Consider the following 18,436-nt stretch of genomic DNA (forward strand, 5'->3'; position numbering starts at 1 on the left):
TGTCAATGTTAATGATTTTCCACTCAACTCCTTCGCTTCCATGGAACAGAACAAAGAACGATTACCGCGTATCACTTATTTGGCAGGTCTTTACCGCTGCATTCGGTCGAATAATGACTGCTTGGATGCATAATGATCTTCTGAGAAAATTTCACCCACTCTTATTACGATTTCATGAGCAGTTGTATGATTCCACGATAAAATGTCCTTTCAGGCCCAAGGAATAAGAAACATTCAGAGTAGTTATTTGCCATCAAATTTTATAATACTTATTTGCTAGCAAATTTTATAATAGTTTAATGCAACCAAAATTTATTGCAGTTGCAATTCGCATGCAGAAGGAGTATATTACCTCGATCCAAGGCACTTTGTGTTTAATGTATGTCTTTGTTTGCAATAATTGACCACAGTTATTTCCCCGTGAACGGAGTAAGTATACTGATCACAAAATGACCACATTTTAAAAATTCAAATACAGTTTTTATGATCTCTGAAAATTGAAAGTGCAAACTCCGAAACCTTTTTATAATTGATTATCTAAGAATCGAATCGATATGTTTTTATGCTGTTTCCTAATACTGCTTCCTATTTCATTATTAGATAATAACAATACGTTGTTCTTTGTCAAATAATGTAACGGTGTTCAATTTATCAGAAATATCGTTTGTGTTGTTTGTTTGGACAGGCATTTGAGAAATCGTCTTGTATCCAATAATCGATACGCTTGAAACAGTAAGTTAGCGATAGCGGATTTATAGATAGGTAAGTTGCCGAACGTTCGGCAATATTGACAAATAACGTCACTGGCCCTTATCTTCAGCAGTTGTTAAAGCATTACTTCACCCAGAATACTAGAGATCGAGTTGCTGTACTGAATTTTCCACTCCCAATTTATCCCAGGTCGATCAATTTTATACCAGTTTATTATATAAATTATGTAATTTTTTAATATATATATACATGTATATCTACTGCCCAAAGCCAAGTAACAAGCTTGCTCATAAAGATATTTCATTGTGCTTGGCAATAACTAACATTTCGCCTAAACTTTAGCCACTTAATATTTAAAAGCTGACATTTACCCGGCGTTGCTCGGGGTTGTGAATGATTTATAGTAAAGTTTTTAGGTTGTGAATTCTAGGAAAAATATCGTCTTATTTCTACTTTCTATCGATATAATATGCATGTATTATATATACATATATAAATCTTTCGGAAGAAAATCGTTAAATGATAGTAAAAACTCTATCAAAATCCTTTGCGTAGTTTAGAAGAACTAAGCGCACAAACAGACAGACGCGGAAAGTGACTTTATTTTATAATATTCAGAGAAGCAGGAGAATTTAATACACATAATTTATTTCATTTGTTTGCAGAAGTAATGAATAAAAATTCTCGTTCTAAAAGCGCAAATCAGATATAACTCAACATTAATTTAAACTCCGATTGATTGTTTTTGTGTGTAATTCGTAGAACTCCATTATTAAAAAAATAAGAAAACATCGCCATTTAATATGGGGAAAAAAGATATCAATACCCCACAGAATAGGAAATCTATTGTCACAAATACTTTCTCAATAAATCGGTTTAACCGGTAATAAATTATTTTAGACAAAAATTGAAACTGAACTATAATCATATAAATAAGTCGTCTTAACGTGGCCTAACCACAGTTTTAAAATGGCCTTGAACGCCGAAACAGCTGTCACAATATTAAAAAACTAAAACACGTACAGAACTTAATAATAACATTATTAATTTTGATTTTAATTAAATTTAAAAAATAAATAAACCCCGGTGTAATTTTTTGGTAAAAATTTCCATATCCTATAAATTTTCGTTTCATATGCTTCTGTTAAATAAGTTGAAAGCGTATGCAATTTACTTCAGTAGGTAGTTCTCTACACGTGAGAGATTTTTCGTTATCTTTACAGCTCGTTTACCTTTACGATAGTATTATCTCAGTGTTTTGTCTGACCACAGAATCCTCATACACGTGTGTACGTTATCCGCTGTTTGCTCAGATGTCGTAATAATTACACTCACAAACCGATTTTTGAATACACTTCCTTTATTAACATCATTTGCTACTTCATTGTCTTGAATAGGAGCCAAATCCCCCTCAATTTTAAATTAAATATTTTCAGCATATGCAACAATCAAATCTATCATAATATCTATTCTTTAAGCGCCGAAATAAAGACGTTGTATATTCATAAGGCCTATTGGAAGGGCCCTGTCACGTTCTCGTAACTGTTTAAACAGCGAGGCATGCGGGTCCATCCGTGAATTTTCCTCATCATGATTCTGCATTGTGTGTCCGTCCGTTTTCCTTGTACAGCTGAAGAAAGTAAATAGTTATATTCATTTAAATGTGAATAGTTATATTAATTTAAATATAAATAATAATATAAAAATGAGCAGGAAATCCGAACATAAATAAAAACTCCACCCTATTGAAGCTTTCTCGCGCTCTCAAGACGTGCTTTCTGCTCTGTTCATATTGGGGGTCAAAAGCTACGGGCTTATTTTTATTTTGTCAGTGGTTCAATGACAATATATTATATATGTATCTACTTATTTGAGGCTAACATTGGACGCCGGGAGCTTTTGTCTCCCAATATGAAGAGGGCATTTATTTGCGAATTGTTAAATTGGTTAACTCTACTTTATTGTTGATGTTTTTTTTACTTCCTATTGTGCACCTTATTTAAAATAAATTTAAAATCCAACATTATATTAATACTGTTCCGGCCCTGTGACTTTTACCTGCCCCATGATTGCCTAATTCCATTCCCTCGTATCTCATTAAGGTCGTTAAATAATGTCCCCAGTGGGAACAGTTCCCTCTGACTGACACAGACCTAATACTGGCGCCGCATAATCTGTTCGCCAACTTTGATGACACGCACCTTGTCGCGATTAGATTATTCCGCAAGGTAAATTCTACTACTTGTGTGTTCAGTGATGTGTTCGAGCAAGTAGTGAGCTGGAATTACTTTAGTTTTGAGCGATTCGCTTAAGTATTTACTTTTTCTAAAAATAACGCTTTCGACAGCTTTGAAGGCATTTTCTTATATCGAACAACAATATAACCCAAACTTTCCGAATACTGCAATAAAAACATTTTTTTTCCTTTAATGGCACGTCATCTTCAACGAAACCTTTTCACGAACTCAACATTGACACTGAGCGCGATGTAATATTATATGTTTCCTTTTGTTTTTGGAGATTATAATATTTGTATCCTTTCTGTGGTCAATATTATCATGATAAGTAATTTGTTTGTCATTTGATATAACAATGATTAATCTTATTTAATAATCAAATAATAGTCCACCAAATCAGCAAATCTTGTTATCTTTTTAATTTGTATCTATTTCACTCATTTGAATTTAAGTGTCATTTTCAAAATTCAAACTTTAGATATATTTATTTTGTGCATAAATTGTTTACCTATAGTAATAATATAATCATGAATTCTATATTTGCGATGTGTATTTTTTTTGTTTAAATTTCTTTCGGATTAATCTTGTCAAGTAAAGTCAAATTTCGTAAGTATCAGTACTTTTCCATTTTCAAGAAAACATTATTTACTAAGATAATATCCCGCTATTTTTCACGGGTCCTCTTTCTTTGCTAGTAAAAAATAAAAAAAATAAAAACGTAACAACTTAAAATTTTGATATCCACCACATATATTTAATTTCTTAGAACAGACAATAGCTAGGAATTAATTATCGACCCAACAAACAAAATGGCAACTTCAACTTACATGTAGGTACCTCAATAATTTATAATAAATTATGACTTATGTTCTGCAAATACAATGTAAATGTCAATGTAAAATAAATAAAAAAAAATCATGTTAGCTAGCTGTTCAACAATATGTTATTTCCATTGTTTGTTATACTCGAAAAAAATTACGATAACGAAGGTATCTTTATTTTATATTTATGTTGACTTATAAATATTCTATAACGATTTAAAATTTGCCATTTTCGATATACCGCCAAAACGACATATTGGAACCGTTTCGGAATGTGCGGTTTTAGATCGATTTTTATTTCAATGAAATTTCTTGAATATTAAAATTATATTTAATACGATAATCATAATCAAGAAAATAAAATTTCAATCTTCCACACATTTTAATGCTATATGTTGTTAAAATACCCACTGCATTCATACACGATTTTTTTACTGTAGGTATGTACGATAAAGTTATTTTGATTTATCAAAGCAAACCTGACAATAATGTACTTTGGTATCTTATTTGATTTTTTGCGCTTTGACGACATCCGCATTCAGAGTCAAGTAAAGAGTAGCCTAACCATTAGCGATTAGACAATAGTCGTCCTGTGTTTCTTCCATTTCACCTTTCCACCCAACGCTAAATGAAGGTTCCGTCGGTCATTGTTAGTTGCGCAAGTCTGGCGTCAAACGCAAACGATGGTGACACGTAGAAAGCGATAAATTACACAAGAAAGTTATCGATCGAGTTATGTTTTAACGTGTCAATTAATGTAATGCATTTCGTAATTTCCCTTCGCACGTGGGTGGCTTTCACTCGTAAATTGATATTTCAGGCGTAAATTTGTATATGGATCGATCCGATTTTGACCGCGATTTGCATCGATATGGATCACTGAATATTTGCGCGTGCTTTGGTATTATATTGTGAAACGTAACGCTTACGGCGGGTTGTTTAACAGAATTTGAACAATTCATCAAATTTTAAGGTTACAAAACAAGTTCTGTTAATATTTTATCATGGACCGGTTGTTCCACAGTACTTGTATAATAACAGAACATGAATATTAACTTTGAAATTTGATGAATTGTTCAAATTCTGAGAAATAACCCACTGTTTTTATTTCGAGCAATGTTAACTCATATAATTTTACTAATTAACGTGAAATTTTACACAACTGATGAACGACCATGAATGTATGGTAAATGGTTGTTTATCAGTTATATAAAATTTAAAACACGTTTATTAGTAGGGAGTATTATGTGTATTGTTAATAAAATAACAGGTACAATGTTTTTGTTTACTATGTGGATACTTTTTTAAGCGTTCCATTTTTAATGAACTTCGTAACTATTCACATTGAAATTTAATACCATACCTCGCTTCTTCATTGTCACTGAAGAGATAAACCTATAGAAGATTGTTGTGGGCGTGTCTGTGTGCCCGTAGTAAATTTATCTAAATTTAATTCATTTAAATTTATTCTAAATTTTTCTTACTTCGGGTGAAATGTAATAATCTCGTTCTTGAACAGATAAACAATTGTATTGGCCGGTCGAAAGTTCTATTGCATTTTTGGCTGCATCAGTTTTATATCAAATCAGTAAAGATCGTTTAGGTGTTCTAGGGATTATTTGATCAGTGCTATATTATTTTTTTTCCGAAAGATACCGCTTTAAAATGACGATGTAATTTTATTGATTTGAGCTAGTCGTAAGTTTTCCATGACAGCTACTAATATACATATTAGTGTCAACGGCTTTGAATGGTCTTATAACTTGTAAGATTAGGTTATTACACTGATTATGTACGAGCTTTGAAAGCGTCTTCAATTTCATAACGAAATGCTTTATCACAAATAGCTTTATTTCAAATTGTGGCTAGTTAATGTAATCCCAAGTTAGGAAGGCTCTATTTAAGTACGTAATTGCGTGTCTACAGTATTTTAATATTTCCATATTGTATACCATGTCGCTGATAGGTTTACGTTAGCCGTACAAATATGTTGAAAATTTCGTGCTAATTGTTCGTTACTTTAAGATTTTTTGATTTTCAATATTTATTTTTGTTGTATTCCCACAAACAGTTCTTCAACTCGTCGTGGAAGGAGATTATAAATAAATTGTTCTTTGCGATAAATCAGGGATTTATTAATACTCCGCGTATTACAATGGTGACTCGATAGTCGACCTAACTAGAAGCTGGCTAATTGAGATCTGAGAACAATAAGTTTGTCTGGGAGCATTCTCACTGGCCCTGGCGACTACTGGCCACTAGCTGCCATCTTACGGACTTCCACGCAAGCTCTATGCACTGCCCTCTATGAGTGCATCTGTGAGGCTCTAACTTCCCAACAATTTTATACCTAATATGTATTTTACAAGTTCTGTACACGTCTTCTTCAATACACTCACGAAAGGGTAAAGGTAGTGATAAAAAAATTCAAACTTGCTTGATGAAATTTGTGATGGGGCAGGAAATGGGTGAGGATTATAGGGAAGAAGATGAAGGGTTGAAAGTGGTTGTTTATTCAGATCTAGTTACTAAACATAGTTAAAGCCTGTTCGATTCTGAATGTTACCGAAGTGTATTCTGAAACGCAACGACAGTCAATTATGCATTCTATCAGACCACCCTAGTCTGAGAATGCTTGATATCATTCAAAAACCGCGGCTTAATTTACACTCATAAAAATTGTTGGCCCCCACCAAATACCTTGCTTTTTTTGCATAATACAAATCTCATAACTTTTTATTTTTAATATAGAATATAGAGCATTACCTCGAAGTAAATTGAGATATTAATTAACTTTTCTCTCTTGTAAAATATATATTTTTCATATTTCACATGTAGCAAACACTTTGTGGATATACATAATTATAATAATTAGAATAAAATAACTTTGTTTTAATACCACTTTATTGTATATATTTAAAATATATAAAACCAACCGGTTTCGGTTGTCTGAACCTTCTTAAGGGTTTGTAAAAACATATTAAATCAATAACATTGTATTTATAAGTAAGATACAAGAGGGAGAGAGAACATCAACATTAGTGGGGGGGGGGGGGATAGGGGTGAAAGTAGGTGGAGGGCAGGGGAATATGTTTAAAATGGGGCTATTTGACAAGTCTAATTGTTTATACAGTTTTATTTTCTGAGCTTCTAGATTGTTCAAACGTAAACCTATCCAATTTCTGTGCAGCACATCTATACCCGAGGATTTACTAAAATAGTGATCTTTTGGTTTGTTGGTTGGTTTTATGTATTAAAAAATATACAATAAAGTAGTTTTGAAAGAAAGATATTTTATTCTAATAAATATTTTAAAATCTTTTTCATTGTTCTTCAGGCGGGAGATTCCGTTGTTTGTTTATTTGCATTAAGTCCACACTGGCCATTAGAAAAATAATTTCTCAGGTTTTACGTCATCTTTGAGGATGCTGTGTGGAGGGTTTTTTGAGAAGAGGAAGGAGTAAACATGGGTTATGAAGGGATTCATGTTGTAGGAGGGATAAAACTCAAGAAAGAGTCATAGAAACGACCCTTAAACTTAAAATTATGAACGACTTTTAGGTTATCTATGATTCCAGTTCTCTCAGACAGCATAATTGTCATTATCCTTAAAATTAACGACATTTTCGTTAACTGCGATTCTGTTCTCTTGGATGACAAGGAAAAAGGTTAATTTGAAGGTTTTCGACAATTCCTTATCCCTAGGTAGAACCTGAATCGCCCCTCGGATGACCGCTAGCGAGCCTCTGCCATTGCCTCTCACAGTCGCCGTTATCACTTTCCTCTGTTTGATAATTCATTCACCGGTCGCTGCACCCGCCCAACCGTTCTACCGATGCGGCCGCTCTATCGCGCTGTTCACTTTCTTGTCACCGGTCACTACCTCAATACCTCACTACCACCATAGCCGGTCTCCTGCCTGCCGCCTGTCCTACATTTGCAGTTGGTCTGCTACAGTAGCACCACTTCTGCTATAATATCCCCTTTCCACAATGCCAGCTGCGGCAATGGTGCTCGGCTCTCGGCCGTTTTAGTGCACGCAAGATAGTGTGGAGTTATTATCGTGCCATAGTGAGTACTTTCTAGTTCGTATGCAACAGCGGCAGTCGCAATGCAAATAAAGCGACGTAAACGGCTGCGATAAGTGCGCTTGTTGTGTTAACACCTCAACAATAATGTATTTGTTTATGTATTAGCATGCATTATGGAATGCTGAAATGGTTAAAACACAGAATCATCACTTGTTAATTGATTTTTTCTCTTTATGTTTCTTCAGTCTTCTTCACTGAAGATCGTGACCCCATGTCAATTGTCCTGATAGAGTAGGCTCGTCATAATTTATCAATAATTGAATGATATTAATTAATGATCATAATTAAATTAATGATATTAATTGTCGTAATAAATCGTTTAACGATATTATTATGTTTTTTTAAATTATTGAATTACTAATATTGACTGCCCTCTAATGAAGGACGAGTTCTGTGATAGATTGTTATTATTTCAGTTCTGTCAAGCAACTTGCCTATAATGATGTAATAACAGAACTTGAATATAATTTTCACAGAACCCTAAAATGAACGTTGAAATTTGATGAATTGTTCAAATTCTGCGAAACAACCTATCCTAAGTGTTATAAATATCTTTTCCGCTATGACAGTCGTAGCACTAACTATTCATATCACTCCCCACTAGCGTGATTTCACCGAACTTCTAATACATATTTCGATAAATTCAAAACCTTTCTGTCCTGCATCAAAGCAAAAATTATAATTAGTTCCGAAAAAAAAACAGTAAAGCTGATCATGTTACAAACAAATATTTTGCATATGGAAAAATCATTTCTGTTTGAAATGTAGAGTAGAAACTTCAACAATATTTTTTCCACTTTACCACTTATTATGCATGAACAAATTTGAAAAATGGTTTGAACCATGCGTTTTTCTCCTTTATTCAGATTTGAAAAAGGTAATGTAATTTAAAATGTCCCCGTGTTACTGAGACCTACTCCAATGGCATTATCTTCGCTCTGTTTAACTTTATAATTTGGTTGTTTTCCGGCCGTAGGGTCCATTGGCGCCATGAGGCTGCCGACAAAAAAAACAGCCATTTAAATTGCGGAGGCTTTTTTTATGAGCACTTAGATTATTATTCACGCTTTCCTACTTCTCATTCATAACAAAGCCCTTAGAAATAAACAGTCTATACAAATTCTAGAACCTAGCAAATTAAAGGGCCTTTTTCCCGTAGAGAAAGTGTTTTGCCTATTTCTAAATGTAAACATTGTCGTTTTTTAGCCATGGTAATTATTTAGAATTAGTCAGGTATGGCGACACGGTAAAAAATAAAACGCAATTATTTCAAATAAGTTAAATGTTCGGAAACGTGTCTAATGGATTTGTGTCAAGCACAACAAATCATTATAGTGTAATAACTTAAGTAATACCTCAAATGAGAGTCTTCAATTGAGAGTCGTTAATAAATGAAGATTGTCTTCAATCGAGAGTCGTTAATATTGTCTTCAATGATTAATTAATGGATTTGTGTCAAGCATAACAAATTATTACATTTTTTATATCGTGGAATAACATAATGAGTTAAACCTCAAATTGTCTTCAATTGAGAGTTGTTAATATTGTCTTGAATGATTATAGTTTTGAATCTTTGAAATATGTATTTCAGTACCTACCTTAAATATCAGCGCGTAAGAAATTCTTACTTATAATCTTTATTTCAGTACATTGCTGTAAGTTTTATTATAAACCATCTAGACAACACCCTGTCAGGAATTTTATACCAAATTAGATAACCCATGTTCTGTATAATACAGGAGTACTTAGTACAATAACTTCGGGAGATGAGTCTACATGAAGTAAAAAGGAAAATAATAACTTTTTTCGAAATTACAACTTTTTTCCCACACTAAAATATTTTTCCTTAGAAGAATATTTATTTTGCCATACAAAAAATTCATATTTTTTACCTAAAACCTCCCTTGAAACGTTGGAATTTCGAAAAAAGTTATTTTATTTTTTCTATTTCTAAAATCATAGTATAACCCCTTTAAGTTAGTGCACTTTACCCCCGGATAGGAATGTAGCGCACCTGGTGTGAAATCTGAAATTGATGGTTTAGAATTAAAATATTGTATTTCCAATTTCATCGAAAATGAGTTTGTTACATTTCAGAACGAAAGTACTGAAATGTACCAAAGATAGCCTATATTATTATGGATTCAAATATTACATCTCCTAAACCTACCGTTCCATAGATACAAAGATATTAAAATATATAGTAAATCCTCCAATGTTTTATGAACACAGATATTGTATACATATCTCCTTAACAATTATATACTAAAATCCATCCTAATATATTTTATTTGTATAAGATACAGATAAAAAACTTTTTATACGACAAAATCAATAATGTTTCCAGGTTTGCAAACCTTCAAACATAATTTTACAATTTTATATTTTATGGATATAAAATATACTAACTAAGCCTATGATGTAGGGCCTTACTAATAAATGTGTTTTAAATAATATAACTGATAAACAACCACTAAGGTTGGATAAATTGTTTTAACTCCGGGTTTATGTCGTAATTCTTTAAATAAAACTCCCGGGTCAACTGAACACTTGGGACTTTATTGTGATACATACTACTCATATTATGAGCTCTAGTGGCTTTTTTAGCAGGCGGTAGAAATTATTCTGGATCTCGAGCCTAAGGTTGCAACACTATTTATTGTGGCACTATAGGTCAGCAGATTGGTTCGGTATGCGGGCCCATTTCAACGCTTTTCCGTGGTCAGCTGTTTGTTTTCGGACTTCGGACCCTTCAAGATGTGCCCAGGAGATTGGTGAAGTCATCAAATCGGCGATGGATGGCTTCATACAATCGACTACTAAAGAAACTGGTGTGGGCTCAAAGCCGTGGTTCAGTCAACAATGCTCCGAAGCAGTTCGACGAAAAAACGCGGCTTACCGAGCCTACAACACATCTCGAACGCCCGAAAGCAGATCAGCATACAACAAATCGGCAAAGGAATGCAAGAGAATCATTAATAGGTCAAAATTCGAACACGACCTGCAGATCAGCAAAAAGCTGGCTGCCTGCCCGCATGGCAGCAGAGCATTCTGGTCCCTTGCGGGCTCAATAAGTCGGAATTTTTGCAAACCCAGTTTGCCACCTCTTACCAGACCTGACGGCTCACTAGCAAACACCGCCACCGAAAAGGCTAACTTATTAGGGAAAATGTTTGCGGAAAACTCGACCCTCGATGACGGAGGTGCTGTTCCGCCGTCGGTTCCTCACTGCGGCTTCTATATGAAAAAGCTGAGGATCCGGCATCGGGATGTACTCCACGTTATACGGGGGCTCGATGTTAACATAGCTAGTGGACCTGATGGAATACCTGCCCTGGTATTGCAGAGGTGTGCTGCGGAAATAGTTCCAGTTTTGACAAAGCTCTTCAAAATGTCCCTGAAGTGTGGCACTGTGCCCTCTGGTTGGAAAAAAGCGGTCATTCACCCTATTCCCAAGAAAGGTGACCGCTCCAACCCGGCCAACTACCGCCCCATAGCGATCACATCAGTTCTGTCCAAAGTGATGGAACGTGTGATCAACGACAAACTGCTCACATACCTCGAGAAGAACAAAATTATCAACGACCGTCAATACGGATTACGGCGGAACCGCTCGTGCGGTGATCTTCTCGCGTATGTGTCGCATGTTTGGGGGCGGTGCCTGGAACGTCACGGTGAGACCCAAACGGTCGCACTAGACATATCCAAGGCCTTTGACCGGGTCTGGCACCGAGGACTTGTCAACAAATTGCCTTCTTACGGACTTCCCGCATCCCTGTGTACGTGGATTGCTGACTTTTTAAAGGATAGGTCGATTCAGGCAGTTGCTGACGGTTTCACCTCATCCTCACACTCTATAAATGCTGGCGTCCCACGGGGATCGGTTCTGTCTCCGACTTTGTTTTTGTTGCACATCAATGACCTTTTGACATGTGCACCGATTCATTGTTACGCGGATGACAGTACAGTTCATGATAGCTTTTTGTTTGACAAGCCCCCAAAGGGCACACAAACTCCAACGGCTCGGAGGGCTTTGAAGCAGAGAATGGACGGTTATCTCGAGAGTATTTCCTCCTGGGGTAAAAATAATCTCGTCGAATTTAATGTTTCAAAGACCCAATCCTGTCTGATTAAGTCTAAAAGGGATCTAAATGATAATCTAGTCTCCTTCAACGGAAGCAATCTTCCGAACAGGCCTTCCATTGATATGGTTGGTGTAACTATAAGTGACCAGCTCAGGTATGGGGGCTCCATCGAAGCCAGAGTAAAGCTGGCCTCTCAGAAGCTGGGCGTACTGTACAGGGCCCGCAGATACTTTAATAGTACACAACTGCTGACCCTGTACAAATCGCAAGTGCGCCCTACTGTCGAATTTGGCAGCCATCTCTGGTCCGGAGCCCCTAAATACCTGAAAAAAACCCTTGACTCTGTGCAAAAACGGGCGGTCCGTTTGATAGATTCCCCAATCTTAACAAACGGACTGCAATCTTTAGAGCACAGGCGTCAGGTAGGTATGCTGTCCTTGTTCTATCGGTATTACAATGGAAGATGCTCTGAGGAACTAGCGTCATTGATCCCTTCGGCACCGGTGCGTAGTCGGGATACACGCCAAACGCGCACCCAACATTTGTACACGGTTGACATTTTTCACATGAGAACGGGTCGCTTCTACGATTCGTTCTTAAGTTCAACAGCTCGGCTGTGGAACGAACTGCCGGCCTCTGTGTTTCCTCCCTCCTACAACATGGGACTCTTCAAGACCCATGTTCACTCCTTCCTCTCCACAAAAAGACCCTCCACACAGCATCTCCAAAGATGACATAGGCCCTGAGGGAAATTATTTTCTTCAGGGCCTTCTGTGTGGAGTTAATATAAAAAAAAATTACAGACGGAATCCCGTTATTATCAACAGCTGTGCCATATATGGGTAGCCTCTTAAACTACTATCTACATTCAGTAAATCATAATGGCAAAATTAAGTGTGCATTTGAATCATTTATTTTCATTGTGATTATTTCAAGCGTATGTTACAAAACATAAAAAAAAAACTCCGTCGGTAAGCACAAGCTTTGGATAAAGACACAAAAAATAAGGGAAAGAAAAAAAATCACAAATAAAAAGATACAGATTAAATAACAAAAAGGCGACATTAGAATTAAATATACACATTATACACAACCGTACCAATAATTCCACACATATTGCCTTTATTATTTTATTTTTATTACTTTATTTCATAATTTTTCATTTAATTTGACTTAATAAGTTTGTTTAATTTGACTTAATTTCAATACAGTCCATTTTATTTATATACACATATTTTTCGTATAAAATTATAAATAAGTTTTCAGAAAAAAATAATACTAATGTATTAAAAGTATATATTTTTTTAAATTTCGTAAAACTACATTTAGGACGGGTTGTTTCGGAGTATTTGAACAATTCATCAAATTTAAGCGTTCATTTCTGGGATCTGTGAAAGTCCAATTCAAGTTCTGTTATTATATCATTATAGGCTAGTTGCTTGACAAAACTGAAATAAAAACAGAACTTGAAAAAATCTTTCACAGAACTTGAAAATGAACGTTGAAATTTGATGAATTGTTCAAATACTCCGAAACAACCCGTCCTTAGTATATTTAAATTTAACTTTTTCAAATTTAATAGGTACCTATTGTTATTATTAGTTTTTATTTTTTATTTTGACCGTTTTGTTTTTAATTCTTAGTTGAAATGGTGAAAAATTAGGTTTAAAATCATTATTTTTCATATTTGGTGGTAGGTAAACAATTTCAGTAATTATTTTGAGAACCTGAATATTCCTATCTTTATTGTTTTCTAACAATTCAATATAGATAGTTATGTCGATTCTACTTGATTTTTATCATTTTTTTAACTTATAAGAATCCCACGGTTTGGTTAACCTATTGGTTCTCAATAAGTCTAAAAAATAATGCTGTTTTTTGTTGTAGTTTTAAGTCAATTATTATCAACTACTTCAATAGTTGCAAAATTAATTTGTGGCGTAATTTTAATTATATGAAATTGAAATACTTTGTACACACCGCTTTTAATCAATAATAATATACATGTTTCAAAACCAATTCGTCAGGATAATGAAAATTATAATGTATTTTTATTATTCATTAAAAGTGGTGGATTTTGTTGATAGTATGATAATAAAATATTTTGTATGCACCACTTTTAATCAATAATAATCTACATGTATCAAAGCCAATCGCTTCTTCGTCAGGACAATGAAAATTACATTTTATTTTCTTTATTGATTATAGGTGTTGTATTTCATTTTCGTATTATCAAGTAAATAAACCATAAGATTTGCCTGATACATTATTTCACATTTTACGTCACTCCTCGTGCTTTGTAGAATGTAGAGTGAATATTCAACACGCTGATGCCAGTTATGTTTTCCAAGTCTTCCTTTGGTTCGGTGGGTTCATCAGTCATCCCAGTGAAAGTCCTCGCTGACTCACTGTGCGAGTTTTCCTTTCAATGCGGACACTCTGACATGCTTTAGAAATCCACTGGCATCTGTTCGGCGGCAGTCGGCAGTCGGCATCCCATTGTCTGCCGTGATAGTTACACTAAGTTATTTATCCCGAACGACTGTCGATAACTATAGACAAAGGCTACCATAATCTTGGGTATGCTTTAACGCTACTGACTTTCATTCTATTAAAATATTTCAACGGAATTAGCGCATAGTTGAACGGTATTGTTTCATTGCACAATGCAAGTAAAAATAATTTGAATGCATTGGAGAACGAATTATATTTATGTAAACAAGTGTTATACGTATGGGTCCGGGAGTCGTTTGAAAACATTGACCCAAGGAGGAATCGAAATACGGATCAATACCCCAAAAGTCAATCAACTCATGGCCCTGCTAATGAGTACTATGTTTTAACCTGTCAATTAAATGGCCGTAAGAATTTTAGATGTGGATACCGCACAAGAGTCCCAACTGCTCCCAAACGTATGAAGCTATGGAGACTGTGGCATCCCCTTTTTGTGAAGGGTATGTTGTGAAGCTAAAGGTAACTGGGAGGGGAATAAGATGGGAAAGAGAAAGGTGGGGAAGTACCTGGCCATTCAGATCTGGTCACAAAATACGTCTAAAGCCATTTCAAACAACGTTTCAATTTTGAATGGTGGTCTCACACCAGGGCGATACTGAAAGTATCTTCCACTCTGGAATGTGCCGTAATACACCTTTTATCATTTTAAATGATTAAATTGTGAAATAATGCAAATTAATTAAATAAAATTTATTCGCCCCCGCCGGGATCTGAACCAGCGACTTCCGGATTGCTAGTCGAGTTCCTTACCACTCGATCACCGAGGCCGTCATCTTATTTCAAGTGTTTCATTCTTCTGAACTAGAGTTCAATTTTTATTTTTCGTTTTATGGAATATAAGTTTTCTTAAATAATAATAATCATTATTATTATCTTTATTATATTAAGGTGTGGGGAGGATAGTGCAATCTCCCATATTCCATAGAGAGGATAAATACATATACATAAGTAAGAACATAAATAAGAATAAAAAGAGTAGTATTATTAGAGAAAATGAAAAATGCACAGTATAAACGTAAATAAGAAATCACTATTGAGTGAGCTATTTATACTATTTCGTTATTGGTGACCGGATTACTCAGCAAAATGACAATCCAACACACCTATAAAAAGTGTTATAAAGTTATGAAAAGTGATGATACAAAAACTAGGTTAAATAGGATACATATTATGTAACTATTTAACCTAGTTTTTGTTTCATCACTTTAAAGACTTTATATCACCTTTTAAAGGTGTGTTGAATTGTCATTTTGAGGAGTTATCAATGTTATCATGGAACCGTCGTTATTAGTCCATCGGATTGAAGCTGATTATAAGCTGCTAACTGTATTTTTAAAGGCGTCAAAGCGTAGACCCGACTCGAAAAGTTTTTAAACAATTTAGTTGCCAAGAAAAAGAGTGAAAAAAAAATGAAAATGCTCACATCAAAAAAAAGATTTTTTTTTGGATTTCAGTGATTAGTTTCCCGCTTGTACCACTAGTTTCCGTACATATTTATCTTTGTATTAAAAAACTGTTTATTTCTTAAAAATACATAAACAAATAATATAATGTGCACTAAGTATTTGGTTACCTCCATCGTTTTTAGGAGCTCACCGTTATAAAGCTCTTCAATGCATATTATTTATTTGTAGGCCAAACGGATGTTTCGGCTGTTATAAAATCTTTAAATAATATCTCCGAAGTAGTGACTAAGCTGCGACTGATGTCACGTATTTACTTCAACAACAGTAACTGTTCTTTCCACGACTATCTGCCCAGTGTTATATCAATTCACCTCCAACATGCGCCACTAATATACATACTGCAATCTGTTTTTGTATATGAATGAAACACTTTCCTCCGTCGTCAGCTAATGGCCATTCTGTGGCAAGTAGCAAATATCAGATAGCAGTTATACACAAATGTACTGTGAAATAGTACAGAGTGTGTGAATTGTGAGCTTGACGAATGCCGGAGTCAAATCATGGGTGACTGTCATTAACAATTTTTCACCTGAGTAGTTTTTAAGCTTGAAATAATGGCGACAGTCGTGTGATGATTAGCGGTACCCGAGTTTGTATTCATTATCTTTCTTCGTAATGACGACGGGAGAACACACCTGAATGTGGGTCACTTTATGAATGACGGTCCTTTAAGCGTTGACATGCTTCTTTGTTGAATTCCAATTGTTAACATATGAACACTGTATATTCAAGAATTTAGCATGTGTCTCAGAAAATAAAGGTAGAAAACCATGCTTTGTAAATTGTTCAGGAGAGATTGTAAAGTTATTAATTTATGTTGCTTTAAAATGACAACACAAAGAACGACGTCGGTTTGTTCAATATGAACACAATGTTATCGGCTAAAAGCTTGCATCTGGATATATTTGACTTCTGAATACTGTGGGGACAACCATCTTTGTACCTCTAAGTGTATAGATTCATACCTAAAGACCAATAAAAGTCTCATATGTCACAATTTTTATTATGAGACTGGAAAACCAACCGTAGACTGATCTGAGATCATCCGTGCATTAGACGCATTTATACGATTGCAAGCGAGAGAAGATGATTTTTCTGAACTTCGTTTTTTCCTACTGCGATCTACCTACACAAGTAATTTAGTCGCAGATGTGTTCAGTTTGTTTTATTTAACTTCTGAGAAAACATTAATGAAAATACATTGTCATTATATGTTTTTTTCTGGAATCTGAAAATTGAAATACGCGGAAAATTGAAACATCGCCAAAATCGTTGCGATCCGCTGTTTTTATGATATGTTTGACGCTTAGATTTGAGTAATGGCCAAAAATATCGTTGGCCAAGCAATAATAACCCAGCACTGTGTGTTCTTATTCTCCGTGGCAAGTGGTTGTGTTGTGATTTCTTGTTTTACTCGCATTCTGTACCCTCTTCCACGAAGAGCTGTGAGCCAACCGCTTCGATCATGATCCAGGTGGGCTATCTTGTATCTGGGTTCACGGAACTTTCTGCTTTAATTCGGATACTTTTGTTAAACACGTGGACCCATCTCTTTTTAATTATATTATGTCTACGTCGTCACATTGCTGCATCCGCGGTCGCGTGTGTTAAAGTTTTGTTGTGTCTGCTGCACATCGACACATTCGGCCACACTTTTCCCGAGGCGCACTTTTACGAGAGGTAGCCCGAGTGCTAATCTCCTCACAGTATTACCGCGCAGTGTTGCTTGGCTACTTTATGGCTGCGTTCACCTATTTCCCTTATTGTGATGGTTCGCCTCTCGTCCTTCGATTCGATCACAAAAATGACGGACCGAGCTTTCCTGCCCCCTCTGGGAGTCTAAGAGCGTATAAAATTTAGATGGTTCCATGATATTTAATTTCATCAAAATGACAATTAAGCACTCCTTTAAAAATTGATAAATAGTGATTAAAAGTGGAACAAAACCTATTTAACCTAGCTTTTGTTTCATCACTTTATATCAATTTTTGTAGGTGTTTTGAACTGTTATTTTGATGAGATACCCGGTCACCCATTTAGATGACAGATTTGATAATCCGTATAATATCCTTCAGAGATGTTATTTGTATTAATGTACAGTTTTAGGGCACCCAGTACTTTCCCGAGCCGTTTTTCCAGTAACCATTCATGTAACGCTTTTTACTGAATGATTTTTTATCTATTGACAGGTGGTTGAGGAAAGAGAAGTGAACAAACTTCCATGCCAAAATATGTATAACATGCTATTTCTATCTTCCGCCTCTTTCACTCACGTGCGGAGCATATACGTACGGAGCCAGTGGAACTATTGCATCCCCAATTGGGGTAGGAATATTGTGAGGCTGAAAGAAATGGAGAACGGAAAGAGGTGGGGATAGGTGGGTTGGAAGTAACTAACTGGCTATTCAGATCTAGTCGCCAAACAGACTGAAACCATTTCAAGCATCGTTTTGATTCTGAATTGTGTTCTTTCACCAGGGCGGTACTGAGAGTATCTACCACTCTGGAAAC

General features: G+C 35.2%; 1 protein-coding gene across 1 annotated transcript in view; it reads left to right on the forward strand.

Moving 5' to 3' along the window:
• Positions 1-18,436, forward strand: part of ssh (Protein phosphatase Slingshot) — a 309,427-nt gene that overhangs the window by 245,183 nt on the left and 45,808 nt on the right. The gene's annotated exons all lie outside the window — the stretch shown is intronic.

Source organism: Hesperophylax consimilis, chromosome 8 (genome assembly GCF_061612785.1).
Source record: "Hesperophylax consimilis isolate HC1 chromosome 8, BYU_Hcon_1.0, whole genome shotgun sequence".
NCBI lineage: Eukaryota > Metazoa > Arthropoda > Insecta > Trichoptera > Limnephilidae > Hesperophylax > Hesperophylax consimilis.